Raw genomic sequence first — 6,459 nt, 5'->3', positions numbered from 1 at the left:
CAAAGAAAAGAGAATGAAAGAAATGTTGTTGAGTTCAAGGATTAATCCGAAGTCAAAGGCCAAAGAGTTCATAATACCATCCGGATTCTAATTCCGAATGACAGTGACGTTCTTCAGATTCAAATGATAGTGAGATGCTTACACTATTCAGAGTTTCAATGTTATAAACCCCACTTTAAGACAGACAAGAGCTTAATTGAGTACTCAATTCTCGTGCAAATTCACATCTTAAGCGGACATTAGTTTTGGTTGCTTGAGGACAAGCAACAATTCAAGTTTGGTGTTGTGATGCGTAAGCATCTTTCCTATCTTTTTCTAGTGAATTTGCATTTGAATTTGTTAAGTTTAATCAAGATTTAAGTATTTTTGAGCCACTATAAATGCTACTTTGATTCGTGTGCAATTTGGTTTATTTCAAGTAGCATTTAGATGGATTTGACAGGATTTGTGTAGAAGAAAATGAAAAAAGTAAATGATGCTGTCAACCTTGACCTCATTACACTCTAACAGAAATAACTTGAGCTACGAAGGTCCAATTGATACAGCTCTAGTGGCATTGGAAAGATAACTTCCATAACTTTCCAACGATATATAATAGTATACACTTTTTCTCCATATTGTACGGCCTTGGTGGCGCCAAACTTGGGATTCTCCAAGTTTGGTGCCATGATCACTAAAAAGCTTCCCTTTTGTGCGGCCTTGGTGGTGCCAAAGTTGGGATTCTCCAAGTTTGGCTCCATGATCACTAAAAAGCTTCCCTTTTGTACTTTCTTGGTGGCGCCAAACTTGGAGAATCCCAACTTTGGCACCACCAAGGCCGCAAGAGTTTGTTTTCATTCTTCATATTAAGAATTTGGGTAAATCGGAAGAATAACCCTTATTCTATTTGAGTTCTTGTGAACCTTGGAAAGCCAAGTTTGGCGCCAGGTTGAAGAATTGCATGATGTGAGACACGGGTGGAGTGGTGCCAAACTTGGCCCAGCCCAAGTTTGGCGCCAGGTTCAGCAACTAGCAATGTTCCCCATTTTTTTCCTAAAGAACCACGAGATCATTAATTTATTTTTTGAGTTAAACTTTATTTTATTTTAGAATAGGAAAAGATATTATTTAGTTTTAAAAAATATATTTTATATTAATTAGGATTAGATATAAAAGGGAAAAGATTCAGCCCTTCAGGCTTTCTCTCTTTTACGCACCTCATTTGCACTTTACAACTTTTTTGAATCCTAGTTTTTTCTCTGAGCTATGAGCAACTAAATCTCCACTGTTAAAGTTAGGAGCTCTGTTTATTATATGGATTGATACTATTACTCTTTTATTTTAATTAATGTATTGATTTCAATTTCAAGAATTTGTTTTCGTTTTCATATTAAGGATTTGGGTAAATCAGAAAAATAACTCTTATTCTATTTGAGTTCTTGTGAACCTTGAAAAAGTAATTTACTTGAACAACAGTTTGAAAATAATTTCTCATAAATCACTAATTTACTTAAAAACCGATCATGGAGAAGAACCCTGTCTCCATAAAGACGTCATAGCCGCACTGATTCTCAGATGACGAAGTTCATGGCCAACCGACTTCATTAGACCTCCATCGACGACAAAGAGACACCTCGATTCGCTAGGTACCTTTCGCCATTCTCCCCCAAATTGGAACGGGTTGTTAAGAAACCTAGTTTGATGTATCGGAGTCTCTTTTTAGCTCCACTATAATTTTCTATGGAGGGCTCATGCCCAAAATCCTCTCCAATTTTATGCATTATTTATTTTAACTTTAAAATTTAACTGCTTTTTTTTTGTACAAACATGTTACTTTTAATATTCATATATTTTTTATTTTGGATTTCAGTCTAATATCTAAAACTTAAAAAAAATCTAAAATTTATAAAAAAACTTACTTGACCTAATTAACAAGTTAGCTTTTTTAATTCAGACCATTCAAATAAAATATAATAAATGAAGAATTTAAATTTAATGAATTAATAAGGTGTACAGTACTTCATACTTAACAAAAAACGTTTAAGGATGAGCCATTTTTCAGACCTAAAAATAAATAATAAATAAATAATTCATTTTGGAAAGTTGTGGTCCAATTGTTTGAATGAGTTCATGGCTTCAATTTAAGTCTTTGCTCTGTTTAAATTTTCTCAGAGCTTTTTCCACTTATCACGGTCTTCAAATCCATAGTACATACCACGGCATTGCCTATGCACATTGCATACATGGAACCATCATACCCACCAATGCCACACCCTAACAATGTTTAACATCATTTTGACCTTGATTATTACATAGCAAACTTAGGTCGAAATTCTGGCATCCTATGTTTTTCAAAAAGAGAGTGGAATTTGAATTCCAATGCCATTTTGGTTGATTCTTTGCTATTTGCAAAGTAGCTTTCCTTCCTTTTTTTTTCTTTTTTTTTTTTGGGTCAACATTCAACAAGTTTTGTTACACGGTTTCATAAATTTTCCAATCGATAGTGATTACCCAAGAAATGGATTAGTATAAAAGAGGGATATTGCTGTCTTGCTGAGCTGCTTTAATTTGGACCATTCAGTCAACACCAACAACAATATCTGTGATATGATAACAAACAGAAATATTTTTAAAATAAAAATAAAAATAAATTTAAGAATATGGTACACTTGTCATGTAAAATACTCAAATTTCTAACCAACAGACCAGCTCTAATAGTTTAATTAGCCATCAGTTTAATATGAGTTAATATTCTTGGGATTGTGTGACAGTTTTGTAGAACAAGACAAGAAACTTACTCATCTTAGGTTCACAAAGGGATAAAGTTCAAGAATTGAAGACAAAGGATAAAGACAAGTATATGTGTGTGTTGTATGGATGTCATCATAAATCTTTGTAGAGATATATGCAACCATAAAAGTCTACAAAATCAAAATGTATCTGGTATGTTCCTTCCAAGCATCTGGACCCCATTCTAAGATACAGCCAAGGCTTCAGTTCAATCTTCACTTGAACTATATTTGCAGTTCCAGGATTCTAGTATGCACAAAGTCAAAGAGAAAACATGGGCAAGATAATGACAACATCAATGCAAGGAACAATGGCACCCAAGTCAAAAACATATCCACCTACACCAAATGAAGGGTAAAAAATAATAACTTCAATCATTCCATAGTCAAACTTCTTCAAAGTTATATCCAAAACTGAAGGAACAACCAAAGAGAAACAAGCAGCCTTACTAGAAATGGAATATAGCATATGGCAGCAACTGAACTACAGCTTCATCTTCATCCGGCTATCAGTATTTGATATTCACCTTAATCTAGCTTATAGGTAATCCTTTCCATGGCGCCAACAACTAAGGTTCCAAAACCGTTATTAACTATCTAAGAAAAATAGAAAACCACACTTTAAAAACTGACTCTAAAAGGAGAAGAGGTAAAGAATTACTCTTCTTATATACAACATCAAACATCTCATACTACGTGATGTGAGACTTTGGACACCCCATAACAACTCACTACAGGAATATATGCGTACCTCAGCCTGAGGTCATAGCACAATGTCAAATAACATGTCATTTGATTAAATATAAGAATTTTACGTCAAAACAACACCAATTGGCTCTCTCCCTTTCCTTTCCCCATTCATGATGATGAAGCTCTAGCAGCAGCTTAATAACCAAAATGCACATTCATGAAATGTGCCTAGTCTACACATACTATAGAAAAAATTTTCAGTTTAAGAGGCATTTTGAAATGAAATGGACAAGCAGCATGTCAATGTTAGCTCTTATCAAGTGAAAAAGCTGTTGACAGCATTCTATGATTTTGTTTTTCCTAAGATATTCTTAGTTTACAAATTTATATTCCACACTGATTTCCTCCATGGCAATGTGTACTAGCATAATATCATAATATAAAATGCCTGAATGCCATTTCCCCTTAATTAGACGAACCAATTGAAGATATCATAATATAAAATTTCTCCCATATTTGCCAACTGGTTGAATAGTTCATATATACACAACACTAACCCTTGATTATTTAAAATCCGTAAATCAAGTTATGGAACTTGGAATGAACAGCAAAATTATCAGCAGTCAATCAAGGGATATCATAACTAAATTACTATATGAAGCAAATATCGAACAAGTTCCTAAAGATTATAATAGTAGATCCTGACAGAATGAAATACCTCTAGAGTTTCAATTTTTTAGAACTTGCTTAATAGTTTATTTTTTTAACTTGTAAGTCTATTACAAATTCTTTTTAACAACTTGCCTATTTTATTTTTCTCGTTTTTTGAAATGAAAACAAAGCACTCTAAATGTAACTTGAGTAGATGGACTTTAGAAGCTAAAGTTTGATTAGTTATTGAGAGCATTAGAAATTCCAGCTGGCAAAGTTAGTTAGAAAACAGTTAGGCTGTTTAAGTTAGTTGATGCATGTTGTATATAAGCAGCACGTGAAAGTTGGTGTAAGATTGATTGAGAATTAAGCAATCTATCTTCCAATGCTAAACTCATCTGATCTTCTCTCTCTGTACTCATCTCTACAATCTACATTCTCAGCTTCATCGTAGATCCACCATTCTCAACTTCGTTTTCTTCTCCCTAACTTGCTTCCCCCTCACACAACAGACACTCATGATAGCTTGATCTTCTCTAACCATGTAGTTTTCACCAAAACTCACCCTTTTGTTTTTTGTAAGAACTAAGAAGTTAGATATCCTCTGGTTCCGTAACAATTATTAGGCCATATCTTATTTTAATAATTATTTGGAATCATTTTTAATTGTACATTAACAAAGACAAGTGAAATTGTTTTTGCATTGACTTGATAATTCATAGTACCGCCACTTGAAGCTTATGTGATGGATAGTCAAACAGTTCTAAGTGGAGAGAAAATAATAAATTTGTAATTCAATCTCTCCTTATTGTACATTTATTCAACTGAGCTGACACGGAACAAGTCAAAGCGTGTGACCAGCCACGCACACCCATTGACCCACAAACATAGTGTTACAGTTGATGTTGGGATTGAGTTGAAGGAAATCAGCTGTGCTCATTTCAAATCTTGAAGCGATGGTGTCGCACGTCTCCCCTATTTCCACTCCATGAAAGCTGCTGCACACAGGAGCTGCAACTGCTAAGATTTTTACCGTGTATATTAAAATTAATAATCACCAGTATAAAATATATAATGAAATACAAAGATATATTAAAAATAGATTAAACGATATATGTATTTATATACAAATATATTAATAACTAATTTTAGTAGTCGATTTTGATATAGTATTTTTGTATTTTTATATATGTGTAGCCTAAATTACTTGATTTTATATTTAGACCAGTTTGATTGAGTTTTTTTTTTGAAATTTGAGTTTTTTTAAAGATATTTTATTAAAAAAATAAAAAAAAATTATATTTAAATATCTCATAAAATTTTTTTTTATTAATTATATTTGATACAATAATATAAAAATATTTTTATTTATTTATTATGTAAAAATATTTTTTTAAATAAAATAATTTTATATTATTGTCTCATTATCATTACTGATCTTATTTTATCTCTTAAACTTAATTTATTTACAATGTTTAGGATTCTATTAAGAATTTAATTTTGATACATAATTATTCAATTATATTTATTTATTTGATGACTATTTTCACATCATCAGTATAAAAGATAATTATTGTTACTCATATAATATTAAATATTTAAATTGAAGTATAAAATTATTTTAGTACATTAAAATGAAATTTTTATAATAAAAAAAGAATTAATTGCACTTGTTTATAGGTAAAATCTATATTTATCTATATTTAACAAACTGCAATTAACACTTAAATTTATTGTTTTGTCATTGTCAATCCGCAACAACTGACAAAAAGTCAGAGATTATTACCAGTGGGTGCTGCTCGACTTTCAGCAGTGAAAACTGTAACGACAAGAAGTGAGAAAATCAGAGCAATGCTGATGTTTGTAGATTTAGCCATTCTTCTTCTCTTCAATTATTATATATTCCTTAATTATTTTGAGTTGTGGTTTTAGACGGTGTATGAGTCTCACAATATATATAGGAGAAGTAGAGAAAGATGGAACAATGATTACCAGTTTTTAGGTATATGTATGTTTGGATTTTATTCTAAAAGCCGGCTTCGGTCGATGATCTTCTTAATCTTCGAGGAAGCATATATTTAGGACATTGGTCATCTTCTTAACCTTCTTAGTGCATTATTGCATACAAGGTCTTTATTATATTGCTGGCCGATCGATATATACCAAAGATTATTTTATCTTATTCAACCATATTCCGTATATACTATAAATTAACTATTAAATTAGTTATTTATATAAATAAATATATTAAATATAAGATACATATTAAAAATAACAGAAGTTCATCTATAACAAAAAGTTTAAGTAATATATATATATATATATATATATATATATATATATATATATA

The 6,459-nt window shown here is 31.2% G+C and overlaps 1 long non-coding RNA gene across 1 annotated transcript; it reads right to left on the bottom strand.

The window, feature by feature from the left end:
• Positions 1-4,782: 4,782 nt before the first annotated feature.
• Positions 4,783-6,015, bottom strand: LOC140174596 (uncharacterized). The gene is made up of 2 exons (XR_011864332.1): positions 5,896-6,015; positions 4,783-5,126 (listed from the first exon to the last, which is right to left on the bottom strand). It is a non-coding gene; the product is annotated as an uncharacterized lncRNA (long non-coding RNA).
• Positions 6,016-6,459: the final 444 nt, after the last annotated feature.

Source organism: Arachis hypogaea, chromosome 8 (genome assembly GCF_003086295.3).
Source record: "Arachis hypogaea cultivar Tifrunner chromosome 8, arahy.Tifrunner.gnm2.J5K5, whole genome shotgun sequence".
Lineage (NCBI taxonomy): Eukaryota > Viridiplantae > Streptophyta > Magnoliopsida > Fabales > Fabaceae > Arachis > Arachis hypogaea.
This window is presented reverse-complemented; position numbering and strand designations above follow the sequence as displayed.